Source organism: Pseudorasbora parva, chromosome 2 (assembly GCF_024679245.1).
Source record: "Pseudorasbora parva isolate DD20220531a chromosome 2, ASM2467924v1, whole genome shotgun sequence".
In the NCBI taxonomy this organism is placed as follows: Eukaryota; Metazoa; Chordata; class Actinopteri; order Cypriniformes; family Gobionidae; genus Pseudorasbora; species Pseudorasbora parva.
In genome coordinates, this window is record NC_090173.1 from 33,664,913 (window position 1) to 33,686,199 (window position 21,287).

The 21,287-nt window shown below is 36.7% G+C and overlaps 1 protein-coding gene across 2 annotated transcripts in view; it reads right to left on the reverse strand.

Annotated features, from left to right (window-relative positions):
- Positions 1-21,287, reverse strand: part of LOC137041285 (protein phosphatase 1 regulatory subunit 29) — a 129,041-nt gene that overhangs the window by 64,577 nt on the left and 43,177 nt on the right. For both annotated transcript variants that reach the window (XM_067417387.1, XM_067417396.1), the window contains exon 2: positions 18,829-19,028. The gene's annotated coding sequence lies outside the window, so the exon portion shown is untranslated. The remainder of the gene's footprint in view (positions 1-18,828; positions 19,029-21,287) is intronic.

A 21,287-nucleotide genomic window follows, 5' to 3' on the forward strand; every position in this document is an offset into this window, starting at 1 on the left:
GCTGCCTCTGATCACAGGACAAGAGCCTTTTTCTTTCTGGCTTTCTCCCTCTGTTCCCTTTTCTCCTCCTCTGTTACCCCAGCCATCAAATTTCTTTCTTCTACACAGTTTCACGTGCACTTCATGTGTAAGGGGTGCAGATTTCACAACACCATATTAATTAACTGTAGTCCGTTTATTTTGATAGAAACGTAATACTTTAGTCAGTGAAAAAATAGCAACAAATAATAAACAGGTCAAAGCAAAATGACAAATGTGTCAAACTGTAAACTTACACCCCAAAATGAATTTAAACTAACATGTATCAAATGTAAAACATTTTTCAGCTCAATTAAAGGTGTCATGAACTGGCATTTTTTCTTTTTTTTATACTGTTGTCTGAGCTCAACTAATGTTCGTGTGTTTTTTACATTCCAAAACATCATAACTAATAAGTAATGAAGAAAGCTCTTTTCCACACTGGTTTTGAGGCTCTCTTCTGGAAAGCTCGGTTTTTATGGTTGTGCCGCACTGAAGACTTGGAAGTAAACTCCCATGGATAGGATTGGATAAGCTTTGCATACTATAATGAGCTTCAGCTCACCCGTGAGTACACGTAAGGGATTGTTTTGAAAGTGTATGGGAAAACGGCAGCTGGAATTAATGATTTCTCAATGTTAAGTGGTCTCTTATTTTTTGTATGTCTTTATCAAACAAACACAATGATTTTTCTTTCATCCACCCGCGATTGCTTGGAATTTTTTTATTATTTTTATTATTTGGCCCACCCGATTGGTGGATATAACCGCAAACTGTATACACACAAACACACACACACACATAGCTCCAGGACATTGGGTTTTGCGAGCCCTAGCCCATACATGTCCGAGTCTGATCCCAAATCGCAGTAAACCAACAACACCACATATAAGAGATTCTTTAGCCTTTGAGATTCTCAGCGTGCTAAGGTATGTTATGTTAGACACATACACATAATCAATAGATATCAAACGATATGTAACAATGCAATACTAACACATAGGAAAAACATTTTTACTAACATTAGTGTGGTGCTTTATTCATTCATGTAATGTCATCCTCTCTGCAAATCCTCTTTTTTTACAAACAAATCCATGATCAGAAATGAAGAAACAAGAGTGTAATGTCTTCTCCACGTGAGTATGAGTTCATCTATACATTCATGATATTGGAATCCGAATTAAGCTAATGTGGCATGTTTATTACTTAGAAGTTCGATGCGGTGTAGCTCTATGTAGGTCTATGTCAGGCATGAGTTGGTGGACGGGGCAACAGAATATCAGGCGTTGTGCTTATTCTGTAGAGGTGGTGTTTCACCACACAATGCTGTCATAATTTTGTCATCTGTATATAGTTATATGACTCCTGTGGAACACAAAAGAAGATATTTCAAACTGAAATATTTTTTGTCTTTGAGTTGAAGTTCTAGAGAAGAAAGAAATGCATAATAGTTTTGGAACGACAAGCGAGGGTGATTAAATGATGACTTGACTACTACTAACATAATTACGTCAGACTCCCAAATTATTCTGTACATTCAACTGCAAACTCAAGCTTATTAAAATTGCCTTTATGAACAAGTAACCCTCTTTCCAATTCTTGAGATAGCTATGAATAACATCTGTAACCACAATGATAGTCACTAAAGTAAATATCAAATATGGTAACTTCCGTAACACCAGAAAGTCTTATCACTCTTCCGCACACAGCAGTTTTTAATAAACTAGCCCAATCGAGTTGAGAGTTCATCTGTCAAATCTTAATTAACTGACAGTGGCTATGAATGCTTAGATAACAAATCTGGTGAAGATAGACAGCAACAGGATCTAAAACCTTCATACACACAGTTCATATCTCCCTTTCTGAGTTTCCAGTCAGACAACCTCCCTGAAAATAGCCCCAAAAAGGACTGACACTAGTATTCTGCTTCTGTGCGAAGCTGAAAGAAAATTGAGATGCCGATGAAGAGGAAGAAAAGATACTATTATATATCCTAATCAAAAGAATAGGATTTGAGAGAGAAAACATATTTCCATTTAACAATAAAAAAAGAAAAAAGAATGAGAAAACAGCTGGGTAAAGCAGGCCCTCTGTTTGTGATTTTGCCATCTGTTTAATTTTCTGCCTCAGAAATCTCTGGAAGCTCTCGTTACATTTCAAACAGTCCCAGCCTCAGCCTCTCAAGTGTGTCTCTGTGAACTGATGTTTTAGTATGCGGCTGGAGATGCGGGCATCCTCCGCCCTTCAGAAGTGGAGCGTGTTGAGCACTCTTCTTTAAATAATAGTGCTAAGACCCTGCTGGGTTCTGCACCGCATGAGGCACAAGATCAGAGCAAAGAGGAAGTCATATTAGACGTTTGGGTTTTCTAAACCCTTCATTCATTTCTCTATCTATATACCTCTCACGATATTTTTTCTTTGCTTTCCTCTTTCGACTTTTTTATTGCTGCATCTATCCTACTCTCCCTCACATCCGTTCCCTCATTCCTCTATTCTTTGAAATGTTAATTCTGTCATCAGGTCTCTTGCCTAATTGGCTGCCTCCTTGTTTTAATTAGGTATGTTTAACTTGAACTAAGAAGCCCCTAGACTGCGGCATGTTGTTTTTGTGTGAGTGTGCGTGTGTGTGCGTGAGAATGAGTGTGTGCGCAGGCTGAAACGGGTCAGAGTGAATTTCTTGTTTTCACCCTTTGTATTGTCTCAGGCCCTTGTGTGAGGTACTTCTCTCGTGTTGTCGTAGTGACGGCATGCGCTCCCTGCGGTGGTGCTGTTGTACCCAGAGAAGCTAATCTGACTGTATGACTGAGCTGACGGTCATGGGGTCATGTTTGTCCTATCATGGCTGCGCTTGTCCACCACCTCTGTAAGATGCTGGACTGAGCAGGATCACGATGATGCGGGTCCTCCTGTTTTAGTAAAACAGGAGGACCAAGAAAAATTTCAGTTGACCATTGTAAAAAAGATGCACACCTTAGCATACTTTTAAAAGCGTTTACACAATAGTGCAATTTAAAAGAATATACTTAAAGGGTTAGTTTACCCAAAAATGAAATTGATGTCATTAATGACTCACCCTAATGTCGTTCCACACCCGTAAGACTTCCGTTCATCTTCAGAACACAGTTTAAGATATTTTATATTTAGTCCGAGAGCATATGCAAGTGTATGCACACTACATGAATACTGTCCATGTCCAGAAAGCTAATAAAAACATAATAAAAGTAGTCCATATGTGATATCAGTTATTTAATTAGAATCTCTTGAAGCATCAAAAATACATTTTGGTCCAAAAATAACAAAAACTACAACTTTAATCAGCATTGTCTTCCCTTCCTGTTTTGTGTTCAATCCTTAAATAAAGATTCAAACGGTCATGAATCAGAGTATTGATTCATGATTCGAATTGCCAATGTCACGTGATTTCAGCAGTTTGACAGTTTGACACGCGATCTGAATCATGAATCAATACGCTGATTCATGTCAGTTTCTTTCAGTTAAGATAACTCAAACACGCATTTTAGTCTGAGACCAGGCTTAAGCCTTATCTGTGCAACCGTAAGATAATTTCAAAATTAAGTTAAACTTTCAGTCATGAATGTTTACTCTTTTTAAGTACACTTGTGCCCTTTTGTTTAATTTATGTTATATTATTTGCAAGTACAGTTTTTTATTTGTAAGTACAGAACTTGAACTTGAACTACAGTTTTTTCTTTTTTTTCTATTTTATTGTACTTTGAAGACTTTGTACTTTTGAAGCAAAAAATCGAAACAATTAAGCACACATCGTTTTCCTCAAAGGTACAGTAAGTAGTTTTATGTTTATGTTACAATTTAGTTCAAAAGTCAGCGTAATTTCTCTTGGGTGACATTCCATATTTCTATGGTATTTACAAAGACTGCAAATGACTTTTGTTAAATGTTCCATCAGGATAGATGTATAAATAAAGCATCTGGTAAGTCTTTAGGTCTTTCTCAGAGAAATGTTTTCTGCATGGTTGCCCCCAAGAAATGTCAAAACTTGAATGCCCAGAAAAATAAGATCAGGTGTCTCATTAAACAGAGACAAAGCTGCTTTGTCTGTTTTTCACCTAAAATATAGATAGTTTAAAAGCAAAATAATTGTATTAATAAATATTGTTTGTTGAAAGCATGGACCTCGCAGATGGGATTTTAGGGGTACATAATACAAAAAAGGGAAATACTGCTTTAGATGACAAACGCTTGTAAGAAAAAGGAAAAGAGATGAAGACGGAAAGAATACAAAAGCGAGCTAATATCAGCCTTATTTTCATTATTGACTCTTTCTCCTGAAGCTATGAAGACAGCTAGAGTGAATAGTTGTGGAATGACAGGAATTGAGTGATCTGTAGGGTGTGTGAGCGAGAGATCGTCAGGGGGTATCTCGCATGCATCTGACTGCAAGAACATGGCACAGATATGCCAGAGAAAACAGATCTGAGAGAGTGGGGGGAGTGAGAGATCGCCAAAAGACTCTCAGCTTTACGACTTGTAATGCATTAAGTGGTTCTGAATCTGGAGAGACCATATACATCTAGTTTTTAAAGGAGATTTATGAAGTGCATAGATTAGTGGATTATTCACATCAAATGCTATATTTGACTGGAAATAGTCTTTATTATTAATGATGTGTATGGTGTAATCTGTATGTTGTGTGTGTGTGATACACAGAGAACAGGTTCTTTTTTATATAGCGAACTGTGCGATTATGTAAGCTGACCTATCTTTGCTATAATCAGATCAGCGCGCACAAAAAATAATCCAGAATCCACAGAAAAACAATGCCGAATTCACTCAGCCAAAAAGAACGAGGAAAAAAGCAGGAAAATCACCAAACCCGCTCGTGGAAATGTGCTGAGGATGAGAGGGTACTAAAGTTCATGCCTTAGGATGTCTGTGTTCATCTGGGATGAATATTTCATGCTTTGTCAAGCTGTTTATGGCTGCTTGTGGCTCTCTTTTCCTTCCATCTTTGTCTCTTTGTCTTTATCTCTTTCTCCGCGCTCTCCAGTCTCATGAAATCGGCCTCATTCTTCTTTAATGAGGGCATATATCTTCAAATATCTTAGCCTTAGTTGTTGTATATAGTACAAGCCAAAAGTTTGGACACATTACTATTTGTAATGTTTTTGAAAGAAGTTTCTTCTGCTCATCAAGCCAGCATTTATTGAGAGCAAGCCTGCATATATTAAAAATACAGAAAAACATGTATATTTATATTTATATAATATTGTGTTATATTATTACAATTTAAAATAATTGGTTTTCAATGTATTATACTTTAAATGATAATTTATTTCTGTGATGCAAAGCTGAATTTTCAGGATCATTCCTCCAGTCTTCAGTGTCACATGATCCTTCAGAAATCATTCTAATATGAGGATTCATTTTCAAAGTTGGAAACAGTTCTGCTGCTTAAATTTTCATAATCTGTGATACTTTTTATAATACTTTGATGAATAAAAACTAAAAAGAAGCAAATGTTTTAAAAAAAAAAATAGAAATCTTTTCAGTCAGTAATTTGGGGTCAATCATTTTTTTCCATTCTTTTTTTTTTTTTTAAATAAATCAAAAATTGATAAAAATAGACAGTAAAGGAGATTTATATTATTTGAAAATATGTTTTTATTATTTTATTATAGCAGTACTACAAAACTGTGATGTTCTTTGATGAACCAATCAATTGTGTTGACTGTGTGAAATTGTGAAATTCACTGAAAATTAGCTGACGTTATTTGCAGATACGCAGAAAGACAGAGGACGTGGAGGTGTATCATGACCTGAAAAGCTTTTGTGTGCGCGAGTGTGTCTGTGTATGAATCAGAGGATGCAGAGTAATGAGATCCCTATATTTAAATCTTCTTAGTTTGAAATGTATGACTTGGCAAACCTGTTTAGACTGTGTAAAATTCATCAGGGATCATTTGGGTTATGATTCTCTCGCTCAAGTTCGGCCTGTGGGCCTCTAGGTGAGATTATGAAAATTGACTCCTTCAGCGTAAAAAATTATCATAATCACAATCACAACAGGAATTTAAAAACATTATTGATTCAATTCTGAATGGAGCAGAACCCTTATGTTCAGAACAGACGTTACTAAGTGTCTTTATATTGACTGTTGTGAGCTACTTATTTAGACCATCTCACAGGGCTCAGTATATCTTTCTATGTGTCCCATGCCTTCCATTTAACAAAAAAATGGCATAATGATTGTACAATAATAACATACTACACATACAGTATCTACAAACCTCCATTACGTAACATGCTTTGAATCACAGCGTAAGGTCATATAACAGCAGAGTTTTGTGTTGTGTGACTCATGCTGTTTGATGTCATACATCATTGTAAAAGTGAGTTTGAAAAGGGCAGAGGTCAAATGCTGAGTCTTAACCAGAAATATTTTCAATTATAGTCATTGGTGAACATTATGATCAACAACAGAAGCATTTCATGGAGGTCATGTGACTTAGAGTGATTGATTGATCTGTAAATTAATGACAATTGATATTTTTAGTATCCATAAAATCAGTCTCATTTTCCAATTCTCTTATTCACAGCTCACTTGATAAAGTCAATTCCACATTTATTGACTCATCAGTCCACTTGCGTTTTAAGTCAGAGGTCCATTGGTCCACCGAAGCCATTAGTTGGCCCTGGTTTGCCTAATAAAGTCATTTGTTGAGCGGCTGTTTCACGAGAGCTATAGGGACCACACGAATGCTCTCCTGTGCAGTGCTCTTGGGAAGCAACAGCTCAACACAGCCAGCAGAAAAGCTCTCTGGTCCGTCACTTCATAAAGAGACCTTCAGGCAGAAAGGGCAGCCAGAAATCACGACAGAGTTTGGAGCTCTTAATGAAACACCAGAACATGCTCTCCAGACCCTGATATTAATTACCACCTCAGCTATGGAAATACAGTCTGTGTTTCTCCATCTCACAAGTGCTCTCACCTCAAGATCAGTCTCAGTGTGCGGCTACAACTCTGCCAATTCAGAGCGCTCACAAGGATCTCAGCTCACCTGACTCGCTCTGGCTTCATCATGAGAGATAATATTCTCATGCAGACACCAGTCTGTCAAGTTTCACTTTTAAAGTAGTTTCCCTTGAGTTTCTATTGACATGTAGGACATATGATGTACATTCTGTATTGAGCCCCATGTAAAAAACGGCCAAATTTACAGCAGAAAAAAAAACATGTTTACAGCCTGGTACAAATTGTGGTATTGGTCTGTACGGCTAATTTTGCCCTTCACGACAACTGTGATGAGGGTGAATTTTTTTATAACTCATTCGTTTACATTTTATAAAGGCTTAAAGTTATGAATAAATAAGGGCGTGGCCACTTTGAGTGACAGGTGGATGGCCATTTATCCGCTGTCTGTTAATCATCGTGTTGCCTCAGCTCCGCCCACGTCCCGCCTCTTTGCCCATTTTCTGTTTTCTGGCGAGACGCGCAATGCAATGACATCCTGCTAAAATGGCGACGGCAAGCTCGTCTCTACTTTACGCTTCAGAACTGCTCTTCATAATCCAATGGGTGATCTCACGGACACTACGTCCATATTTATTACAGTCAGTCAATGGTAGAAAAACACTATTTTCAATCAAATCAATTAATTTAGCAAACGAAAGTTGTGACCAGAGGGTTACAGAGTTAAAAAAAAAACAAAAAAACAATACTACTGCCCCAACTTTAGGCCTTAAATGTTATCGAATCAAGTAGTTCAATTGGCTGGCTCCCACTCAGCCTATATCTAGCATGGGGTGCTGTACTCATTAAATATAGCCTATGTTTGGAGAAAATAAGCAGTATGTGTGTGTGTATGTGTGTGTGTGTGTGTGTGTGTGTGTGTGTGTGTGTGTGTGTGTGTGTGTGTGTGTGTGTGTGTGTGTGTGTGTGTGTGTGTGTGTGTTTTCAGATGCTTTCAAATGAGCTATACAGTGCTAATGGAGAATGTTAGCCTGTGGCTGAGTAAACACAGGCCTATTTTTAAAACACAGGCTCTGGATCAGCAATGTCAGGCAACTCCTCATAACGCTGCACACATAAATCGTTCATTATGTGCTCCATTACAAGAAAGTGGAGATGCCGTTTTAGCATATAGCAGTACAATATGGTTGTCAGTCCAATTTGGAGTGAAATAGAAATAGAATCATACACAGTTGAGTTGTAAAAAAAAAAAAGACACACACACATTATATAACTGAAGTTACTACCCTGTGATCAATCAAAACTGCTTTTTAAGAGTACATTTTGTTAAATGTGTGCTATAATTTTCATACATTCACACTATCATTATAAACAACATGGCAGAAAAATATGGTGTTTTTTGTGACCACATACTGCTTATGAGTGGATCAAATGCTAGGCAGTTTAGAAACACCTTAAAGATGCAATTCAGAGTCTTGATATTTACTATCATTATCTGTCACTATGACCATTATTCGAGGCTATCGAGAGACGAGGATTGACTTTTGCTACTCATTCATACAGACTGCATTCGATCTGCTTCAGTCTGATATTGTATGTGTGGGACAATTTCAGAGACACACCTGTTAGTAAATACGGCTGTCAATCTCAAACGCTGACACATCCTTTCAAACCTCTTCTCTCACATTCATTTACTCCAGAACCCTATACAGGCCTTTGGGTCCTTTTAACCTTCTCTTCTCCACCGAGCTGTCATTTCGATTCAATTACAAAACCCTCCCTCTTTGCTCGCCTGTCACCTACCATGTGGAACAGCTGAAAGTGTGAACAGCTCAGTTTAGATGCGCCTCAAAAGAGGGGTGTGTTTGCACATTTTATTTGCCATAGATTCTCAAAGGACTTGTTGATTTACAAAATAAGTGTCTGTCTGTTCAGTGGCTTTTGGCCCTACAATCCCTAACATGTGTATCAGTGTGTCTAACATCTTTCACAACAGCATCAATCACAGCGGAAACTGCTGTTTACCCTGTCTGTCACACTGATATGCGATCTATACAAACTCTCAGGAGAACTTTCCACTGGTATTTCAGTCACTTAGCCATATGTATTAACATCCTCCCCCCCACCATCAAAATCTTTCTGAAATGCAAGGCCATCTGCTTATGGATTCAATATAGGAAAAAGGGTACACACATGTGAGGATAAATAATTAAAGTTATTCTTCTGACAGTTCTTTGTAGCTCAAACCAAAGCCTGAGAGAGAGAGAGAGAGAGAGAGAGAGAGAGAGAGAGAGAGAGAGAGAGAGAGAGAGAGAGAGAGAGAGAGAGAGAGAGAGAGAGAGAGAGAGAGAGAGAGAGAGAGAGAGAGAGAGAGAGAGAGAGAGAGAGAGAGAGAGAGAGAGATTAACTGAGTTGAATTTCATTTCATTCTGAGAGAGTTTGTGGAATATAAAAAGAGATAATAAAATGCTTGGTGTTTGTGTTTGTTTATGTTTTTGATTTGTTCTATGCTTACCAAAACAGGATTTATTTGGTATATTACAGTAAAAACTGTAATATTGTGAAATATTACAATTTAAAACAACTTTTTCACTTTCAATTTATTTTGAAATTTTATTAATTCCTGACGTCAAAGTTGAATTTTCAGCATCATTACTGCAGCCTTCAGTGTCACATGATCCTTCAGAAAGCATTTCTTCTTAATATTATCAATATTTAAAACGGTTGTGTAGCTTAATGTTTTGTGGAAACTGTAAAACATTTTTTATGATTCTTTGATGAATACAAATTTCAAATGAGCAGCATTTATTTGAAATATAAAACTTTTATGTCTCAAAATTACAATATCTCACATAACAATGAATGGCAATCACCCCAGGCTAATACCGGACTACATGGTTTAAAGAGGTTAAGCCGAATATGTTTTTTTTAATATTGTATTCATTAATATTTCAATAAAAAAAAGCTGTCAAAATGCATATTGTGTGCTTTTAACTACACTGTAAAAAAAAAATGTTGATCCCCAATTGAACATTTTCTACATTTTTCAGTTGGCCAAATTTAATTTCTGTGAATTAAATTGCATCAATTCACAGAAATTCATTTTGGGTAACTACATTTTTTTATGTGATCAGTCACTAGAAAATTTTCAATTGGAGACACATTTTTTTACTCTGTACACTAATGTCATATGAACAGCCAGTGAACAACTACACTGATTAGTTAGTTGTGTTTTCGTTTTTAATTCACTAAAAAGAACTAGCTCATTAGATCCATTCATTCAGAAACTGAACTTCACTTGTCGTGCTGTAAATTGTGTATTGTGTAAATTATAAATTGTGTCACGCTGTAAATTCAGTGTTGCGGCGCCATTAAGTAGCGCAGGCTTTCCTCCACATCAGCAAGATAATGCACATGTGAAAATTGTTAAAAGAAACAAATAAGTAAGAACCGTTTCTAGGTTCTCAATCGTAAATCTTACTTAGTCAAAACCATTATTGCTGCTCTGAGAGAGGAGACACCTAACAGAGTGATTCAAGTCTCGCTTACAGGACTCACAGCTCATTTCTGAGTCTGGTTGGCCAGTATGGCACCAGGAAAAGATTCTCGGGGTATGATCTAGCTCAGTCACACATGTCAAATAGCCACAGACGGCAACACATTGACAGTCTGACTGTGACATAGTGAAAGCACTTCTCCATCTGTAAGAAAGCTATATGGTTTGGTCTACTTTTGGTCTCCAAGTGCAGATCCGTGCATGCTCTGCCGGCTAATACTGCCCACAACCCATTGTGTGTTGGACGAGGATTTTGATTAGAACAGCAAACACAAATAAAAAGCGTTAAAAAAGGGGTGATGAATTGAGAAATCAACTTTCCCTTGAGCTATTGATATAAAAAAGGTCATGGTAATATAAGAATAACCTCTAAGCTTCAGAGCTGAAAACTTCCTTGTTAGTTAAAGAAAAGCTTTTATAGACACCAGGAAATGATCTTGTGCTTCATTCTTATGTCATCGTGTGACAAAACACACACCTTACAGAAAGTCTAATCCAGTAGCCTCGCCCACCGACTCATGGAGCTGATCAGATCGTGCTAGATAGCCAACAACAATAAGCATGCCGAAGAATATAGCAAGATATTGCACTAGTCCTGGTTGTGGAAGATCACAGTCACTGCATAAGCTTCCTTCTGATCCTAATATTAGGAATGTGTGGTTGAACTTTATTTTTAATGAAGTTCCAGCTCACGTGGGGAAGACATATTCACTTTCGTTGACTGCGGAATCATTTGTAAAAAAAAATCGCCGGTCGATGCTGGATTTGGATCCGACAGGAATGGTAGCACACCATGTGAGTAAAACGTGTTTTTATATGTAATAGTACTGCATTGTTATAGATCGTTTTGCTTATGTGTACGTGTCTAGCAGAACATACCTTTAGCACACTGGACTCATAACAATCTCATAACATCTCGACTTGACATTTGAAGGGCGGCATGCACGGTTTGCGCTTATATCGACCGATCTTGCGAGATATGTGTAATATAAAAATAATATTCCAATCAATCGCGGGTGGATGAGAAATAAATCAATGCCTTTGTTTGATAAAGACGTTTACGAGCCCTGTGATCGAGATAATCATTCCGGTTGCCACTTCTCCCTCATTCTCTCCTCTCCCTGAACTGACAGGGGAGCTGAAGCTCATTAAATATGCAAATCTTATCCAATCCTAGCCTTCCAAGCTTTTTACTTCCAAGTCTCCAGTGCTGCACGCCCATCAGAACTCAGCGTTTTGGAGAGAGCCTCAAAACCAGTGTAGAAAATAGCCCATTACTTATTAGTTATGATGATTTTGAATGTAAAAACCACACGAACATCATTAGTTGACCTAAAAATAAAAAAGCAAGTTCATGACAGATTTAAAAACTACAAAAATATGATATATAGGATATGCAAGTCCAGCAGCTAAGTAGAGAGGTTTAGTTAAAGAGGTTTGAGTGATTTATTACCAGTATCGAACCTTATGAAAATATATATATATTTTTAATGTTATCCACATTATATTTAATCTGCAACAGCATTGTGAACTTTTGTAGTGATACATTTGGTCATTAACTTTTAAAATGCATCATTATGCAAATTGCAAACACATAGGGAAAGTCTCGGCATGAAAGAATCAGGACTGGCATATCAATGTGCTACTACATTTCTTTAAGAAACGTTTTAATGAGGAGGATTTTTACAGTGATAAGATGATTGACAGGGCAGTTAAACTGTGACAGGATGCACGTAATTAAGTGACAGAGCTGTCCGTTAAGATGACAAAGTAGTATTTCCCAAAGCTTGCCTACTCATCTGCTACACACACAAATGTGAACTTTTTCAGTATATACATATATAGCCAAAAAAAACTCTGTAAACACTCACACAGTAATTTTCATTTTGGGTGAACTACACAAGATTGTCACTATATATATATATATATATATATATATATATATATATATATATATATATATATATATATATATATATATATATATATATATATATACATATAGTGACAATCTTGTGTAGTTCACCCAAAATGAAAATTACTGTGTGAGTGTTTTAGTATCAGTACTACATTAAACTACTATATATAATGTTGAATATAATGTATAATAATGCAATGGGGGAATATATGTGAGTCCTGATAATGCCAAATGTCGTATGTTACCAGTAAAAAGTGGCCTACATTATTTTATATCTAGTTAGTGACAGAGCATATTCATCTAAAATAATTCTGTATTTTCAGCTTTAGAATCATGAATATTTTTTTTCTGGTATTACCACTGTCCTGCACATTGGGTACCAGCACCAATCCAAGCCTATTCATGTCCACCCCAAGGTAATACCAAATTTAGCATTTTAATCAACAGTTCATTTTTTGTTAACTTTTTACCATATGTCTTGGAGTATCACAATAATATCATAGCGTGAGTTCAGTATGATGTGTATCGAATAATGACATGAGGGTATTGTTGCACCCCTAATATCCTAATCATTTGTTAACATGTATTCTTTACCTCAATGAGTTTGTTGTTTCTGCCTTAAACTAATACATTGTTTAAATGAATACATTGTTAGCTGTGTGATTTGTATATGAACATTTCTGAAAAACATTATGAGAGGAGACACAGTCAACTCTCATAACCGATCACTCTAAATTGCAATGTAGACGCATGCATTTTCTGTAAAGCTACTTTGAAATATGTATTGTAAAAAAAACTAAAAACTAAATAAAAAAAAACTATACTTTTTTTAAAATTGAATTGAACATTTAAATAAGTAGGTGAATTATCTCAGATCCAAATGTCTCTAGCTAGCTAGCAAACTAGTCTATATTACCAGTTTGCATTCATAGATTGCTTTGGTGACCCAAAACCAATTTTTGGTTTGTATAAAACAAAAAAAACAAAAATATTTGAGCATTGTGAACACAACATTTCAAACTTTTCTAATCCAATTTCCAATCCACTTTCATATGTGGCCCTACAACTAATACATATCTGATCTATGGCCATAAGACCCGACTGTAACCACCAGACTGACACTTCTTAGCATGTCTTTAACAGTACACATTCTGCACAACCACAAAGTAACCATTACATTTTTTCCTGGCATTTGGAGCTTTTTAGCTATAGATAATCAAAAAATTGCTAACCCTTTATTTGAGCATCCGATTCTCATTATTAACAAGTAAATACATATTACTAGGATATATTGGCTATGTATTATTACTTACAAAGCACATGTTAATGCCTTATTCTGACCATATTCTACATCCCTTAATTTTACACAAATTCCTAGACAATACCTAAACTACCTGGCTAACTATAATAAGCAGTAATTAGGGTTTATTAAGTCAAAAGTTAAGTTAACAGCAATTTAATCATGAGAACTGGACCCTAATCTAAGTGTGACCAAGAGATGTCAATCTACTTTAAAATATACAATTGTAAGCAACCTTGTTGTCCCAACTAATCTAACAGAGTTGTCTATATATAAAATTATTTTTGCCTTAATTTTTTTTTACCAATTCAATATTTTTTTTTGGGCGATAGAATAGACAATAGACAGAAATATAGAAAATGAACTAATATGAACTAGCATGAAAGGAGCGGACAGCAGACAGATGGATAGACTGATGTAACTTGAAAGTCGCCACATATAGACCAATTATATCAGCCCAGAAGCATGGGTCTGTGTTCAACATGACTACAGAAGATAGAGCCATTAAGACAGTCTGAAATGAAAAAACCAAGAGCTGCAACTATACCAAACAAACTCCATCTACCTCGATGGTTTGAGACTGGCCTCTGATCAATACTTTCATTAGAACTCTCGATTGCCGTCTTTTAAGAGAGCACAGAATGACTCAAATTGGTTCATCCTTCCTCTGGAAATCTTCAAGTACATTTTATAAAAACAAAAAGCGATTTGACTAAAAACCAATACAATACAAGCTGTACTTGCATTTCACTTCTTTTATTGTCAGGCCCCTTCCAACCAAAGCAAATTACCAGAATGAGATGAAATGTTGCCTCTGAAGCATTGTGCAATTAAAGAATTAACTGTCAATCACGAACGAGAAAGATTAATTGAAAATGTGTCTCTGATAGTGGTGCAATACAATAGATTGTTCTGTTGTGTTCTATTCTGTTCAGCCAGAGCTGATTGACTTCTCAATTATTCCAGAGCAGGTTGGACTGGTTGGAAACACACACACACACACACACACACACACACACACACACACACACACACACACACACACACACACACACACACACACACACACACACACACACACACACACACACACACACACACACACACACACACACACACACACACACACACACACACACACACACACACACACCATCAGGCTTTACCATGAACACATAATGTAGTGCAGGATCATACTTATCAAAATATTAGAGATGGTCAAACTGCACCATAATGTTCCTATAATAAGAGCCCACTGGATCAGGTCACTGATAGAGACACAATACCATTTATCCGACACCATCTCACCACACGGCATGTCACTCATTAACCCCCACTGAGAGGCTATATCTAAATGACTCATCTACACACATATAGTCTCTTGGATAAATAAAGCATAAGTCATGCTGTACGACATCAAAATCCTCTTAAAAACTCACTGCGCTCAGGCAACCAATTTGAACTGTCATAGAGAGACAAGATAAAAAGAGTCCACAAGAATCAAAAAGGGTCAAATTCACTACATTTAACCACTGCCTCACTTACTCAGTTCAGTGCAAATGACCAAACTTCCACTAACCAACCATGAGTATCAGCTTTAGTTTCTGCTCTGATAGCCGCAAGACCACGCCGAAGGTTCCAAGTGCGTATCAGAAATCATGAAGGTTAAGAGAACATTATTTTTGTTTGGTAAATGTTTTCGTCTTCAAACCAAACTTGGGTCTCCAGACAATAGAGTTTAATCCTGGCTGGCTGGCTAGCGTGCTTCTCATAATGTTTATGCATTAGGTCAGTAGGCGGTCTTTTGTGGCTGTTCGAACACATTCGACCCCCCGAGCGTCTACACTAAGCAAGCAATCCAGTCAAATGCTTTTTCAATTACCTCTTGAAGTGGTCGAAAGTGGACAATCTCAAAATGTTTTAGACCCTGTTTATAACTGTATTTAGCAATGTCCACTTGTGATTTGACTGACCAAAAAGCATCTTAATACCAGGTGTAAACAGAACCATTGTGTCTAATGAGTGATATACATCATTTTGTTTAACTATTGAATAAAAGCAATATCCATTAACAGCTATAATTCCATTTTACTATTTTATTAAAAAAATAAGAGCTGTATGTGTAAAACAGCACTTATTCTTTAAATGAGTTTGGAGTCAGAATGTTTTCCTTTATGAAATTGATCATTTTATTCACCAATTAAATTATAAGCATTAAATTGCTTCAAAGTGACATTTATAATGGTCACAATAGATTTCCATTTAAAATAAACGCTGAAGTTTCTATTCTCCCACAAATCTTGAAAACAAAAGTATTTAAGCAGCTACTGTCTTCATCATGGTGAAATTTCATCATCAGAAATATTCCTTGTCCAACAAACTAATATATTAGAATGATTTCTGGAGGATCATGTGACACTGAAAACTGGAGTAATGATTCTGAAAAGCTTTTTCAGGAATAAATACAATTTTAAAATCTATTAAAAACATAAAAGGTTATTCTAAATTGTAATAATATTTGACAACTTTAATGCATTTTTTATTAAACGCAGGCTTACTGACGCCAGTGTTGGTATATATGCAAATAAATCTTGCTGTCTGAATTCCCCCATGACGGGAACCTGTCTCCAGCTGTGTTCCTGCAGGGAGGGATGGATAGAGGGATGTAATGGTAGTTCTCCAGCTCTTGTCATTGTGAGAAGAGTTGGGCAGGGCAGGGGTGGAAACGGCACACTTAAGCACTGTTGTCAGGCAGTAATAATAGAGTTCCTGTGTTAATCGCTGTGGGTGGAGAGGCAGCCATTATGTTCTTCTCAACAGTACAGTTGCTACTCGCATGACACACAGAACCACACACACACACATTCTCACTCACCATGTGTTTTTGTGCCTTCCCTAAAGGTCCTGGCTTTATGTGCGCCACATGACCGACCTTTACTGTCAACCGAGTGCCACAGCAGTCATTACAGAATAGCCACTTCACACGTACATGCACACATTCACCTCTCGCGGAAAGACAACTCACGCGATATGAGTTTTCCCCCTGCAGTGATACAGCCAGAGGGAAGATCAGCAGATGAGCCCTTACAGCCCCTTAAAACCACGGAAGGTCACCTGTGTCTCTATCCACACACTAACTACACAACCTCACTCACTGTCACCCTTTTGTGCTCTCTGTAGGGATGCACTGGAATAAAAATTCTGGGCAGATACCAAAAATTCAGGATGCAATTTGCCGAAAACAAATAATTAGTCAATTACTCAAAACTGAGTTAAATTACACATCGTTTCTAATCCAGCTTGTTGGTGAAATAGAAACATTTAAATGACAATAAACTGTAATAACTTGTTTTCATGACACTTTTATGCTAACATACATTAAATAATGAGGACACCACTAGTAGGCTAAGTAAAAAAATAATTAATTTTTAATACAGCGCATTTATTTAGCAAAATGCTCTTCTCTAGAGTTATCTTTTTCCTTCTAACTTAATGAGTTTATAGACATTGAATAGCTTTCTTGAGGTAAATGTAATGCTAAGTGATACTGTAAGCTGTTTTATTGACGTCTTCTGCTGCTACAGTGATCTGTCACACTGTATTAAAGGGAGATTTTTTTTTTTTTTAATTTCATAATAAAATTGATAGAATTTTAAAGTTGAGACTTCATATTAAAAATAACAAAGCACAAAGCTTTTTATGATTATTTGATGGTAAGAGCATTACAAATTTTAACTGTTGCTTATCCATGTTGTGTGCACGATTGTGCATGCTGAACACAATTAAAATGTGCCATCTGTGAGTGCATGAGTGCAATTCACCTTTATTTCACATAGTGACAATCTCTGATACACCATGATGAAGTGACGTCTCATAGGTATAAGGCAGAAAACTAAAGTATAGGTAGCATCATCAGCACTTCACGATTTACTGTAGAGTAGGTACTGGATGCAAACAAATATTAGTGTCACTGTCAGTGATCAAATATTGATTTTGAAGATGTTGCTGGAATAATCATATTTGCGCCTTTCTTGTATTTACAACTACATGACGTGCAAATCGATGGGCGGGGCTCAAAAGACAATGATGTAGAAGTAAGTGTTGATCTTCTGCAATGGCTGTCTTTCGTCACACTATGACATAATAATGTAACAAAATCTAAAATGAGTTGTTTTCTAAAATTGGTTTTACTACAAGCTGTTTTTGGACTAAGGAAGACTCAAGTTCTAAAACTTACAGGATATTTTTTATAATACAATAACCTCTGTCAAAAGATCAAGAAAGCCATGACCCCTTAAAAGAGAGCAGAAATCATCTGTGGGGCTGTTAAAGCCACTGAATATTTACCAGTCTGAGCTAAATTAAAATATGTTTCTGTCTTTTGTCCCTGTATTTGAAAACAGAAGAGGACAGGTATCTCTCTAAATACAGTATGCATGTGTGTGTGTGTGTGTGTGCGAGCCTGTTTATGTGGTTTATGAGGACACAAATTTGTATAACTACATGGGTATTACACTGGTATTACACTATAAATGTGGTTTATGAGGACATATCAAATGTCCTCATAATTCAAATGGCCTTAAAAACGTACTAAATGATGTTTTTTTGAGAAAGTAAAAATGCAGAATGTTTCCTGTGATGGGTAGGTTTAGGGGCAGGGGCAGTGTAAGGGGATAGAAAATACGGTTTGTACAGTATAAAAACCATTACGCCTATGGAGAGTCCCTGTAAACCACATAGACCAACATGTGTGTGTGTGTGTGTGTGTGTGTGTGTGTGTGTGTGTGTGTGTGTGTGTGTGTGTGTGTGTGTGTGTGTGTGTGTGTGTGTGTGTGTGTGTGTCTGTGTAGGAGAGTGACAATGAAATGACAGGTCCATCATCATTTACAAAAACACATACTACACTGCCTGTCAGCCTGAGGCAGGTCTGATGCTTGTTGAAAAATGAATGGAACAAATGCTTTTGCAATGGATTTCCACACAGAGCGTTTTAGAGATGCACAATTTCGCAATCAGTCAGGAGCCTGTTAAACAATCAATACACAAAAACGGTACCACTATAGTGTGACTATGACATTTCTCACCTGCTTTCTCTCCTTTGACGCAACACAGTTTCTCTTTATTTCAGATGAGACCGTGGCAGTGCCTTCCTCTTGTGCAGCAGATCAGGTGTGATCACCGTACCAGGTCTGAGGCTGCAGACGTCAAGCATAAGCGGTCCTGATGCCTTTGTTGAAATCCACTTGTCGCAGGGAACAGGGGCTGGGAAACGATGAGCTCCGAGCTGTAGATAAGAGATGATGGGAGAGGGAGAGACAGTTAAAGAGCTGGCGCAACTTCTGAATAAACCCACTTGGCTTTCCTAATTAGCCTGAATCTAAATAAGGTGGCAGACTTGGCATAGTCTGTCACTTAGTGCATCAGGCAGAGACATCAGAAAAAGAGAGAAGGAAGAAGAAAGAAAGGAGCTGCTGACAAGCAAATGCTGGAACGATGAAAGACTATGGGGAGTATGAAATTAAAGGGAGAAACTGAAGCCAGACTTTGTCACTCTTTAATTTTGTCCTTTTGAACTGGACCAAGGGTCTTCAAACTATTATTATTTGATCACAAACAAATTTCTGTTAGATTAAAGATAATTAATGAAGTTAACTTTAAATCATAACATTTGAATGTGTCCACGTAAAAATGTGTTTAGCAAAGTTAAAAGGTAAAGCACAATTATATGACTCAGTACGTTACTCATAACTATTTGAATCGCTTTGCAATGTACGCATCATAAAGTGTGTAAATACATTTAAATTACACTGAATTCATGCTACTTTATAAAAACTAAACTATATTATATATTATATATATATCAGGGGGTTCTTGCTTTGAGTACTTGAAAATGTAGGTGTGCATTATACTCCATGACATACTCAATGTTTGCCTAATGCGTCAGATCAAGGTGCATTTAATTTCTTTGCATTTCTAAAAGGAGAACACATTTTTATAATTATTTATACTTTAATAGATATTTCCGAGCAACCTAGCTCCACCCCTCCCAAACCTACTTCACGACAATACAAAACACATAACAGTCAAATTAAAGTCGTCAAACACATTTATTACATAACAACTGACCAAAAACGGTACAAAAATATTACAAACAACTTGTGTCGCATTCCAAGTCAAAGTTCATACAGTAATTGTATATGAAGAATAACGTGAAAGTTAAGGTTTTAACCACTGAAAATGACCCCGTGAAGTGAACACATCATATCTCATTCAAAAGATGAAAGCCTACACCAAAACATGATGCAAAAAGCTCACGAGACACATGAGAGCCAAAGACATTTCTTAATCAAAGCTTTTTCGGGCAGATGGAGATCTGATTGCTGATCGTTTTTTTGTCTGTTCCGTACACAAACAAACCGTTTGGTTTTAGGAATATTTATTTTTTTATTTTTTTATATAAATTGTGACTGTAGTTGTATATTTTATATTATATAATACACAAAGTGGTACGTGTAAGGGTAGAAGGTGGGTTACAGTGCATCTGGATAGTGTTCACCCCAACATATCTAATTTCTTTTTGACGATAAAATTCCCTTGACCATCGCGTCAGTGTATGATGCCAAAGGTTTTTCATTTAAAGCACCGGAGAACCCTGCGCCTGGAAACCAACCCTGTGCATTAAACAGCGACAGAGGGGTCAATATGTGACGATTTGGGAGTGAGAATGTGTTGACAAAACAGAACCAAGTAACAACATCAGTTACAAATCAAATCTCCAGACTCATTCCAAGGGGCGAGAGAAATAAAAGATAGAGGAGCACTGGAATATTTTGTAGAGGCAGGATGAGGGATAAGTGTGGTGGAATGAGCCTGGGGAGATCAGTGCATTGGCTGAATGGTAGATGCTGTAATTTAACAAGCAAAGGTTCTGGTATTGGTATTAGAGAGGGAAGGTGGGAGAGAGAGGAATGATGGGGCAGATCTTTCCATCAATCACACACCCAAATCAATGAGTAAGGCAACCGTGAGCGGAGTCAGAAGAGATGTAAAGATTCAGAGGAGAGAGACTGGAGGGGGATGTGGTACGAGAAAAGAAAGACTGAGCACTCCATTATGTTCATGAACTTAAGTAATGTTCATTCACATCCTGTTTAAATTTTATTTTATTCTGTTTTATACAAAATATAAATCACTTTCCAGTTTCCAGATTTACCCACACTGACAGATAATTATTAAAATCAATACCAGTCAGAGAATTAAAGGAGATTCAATACTCTGATAAGCCATTTAATTGGTTTATACAGTGGGGCAAAAATGTATTTAGTCAGTCACCAATTGTGCAAGTTCTCCCACTTAAAAAGAAGAGTACACTTCAACTATGGGAGACAGAATGAGAAGAAAAATCCAGAAAATCACATTGTCTGATTTTTAAAGAATTGATTTGCAAATTATGATGCAAAATAAGTTTTTGGTCAAATAAGTTCATCTCAATACTTTGTTATATACCCTTTGTTGACAATGACAGAGGTCAAACTTTTCTGTA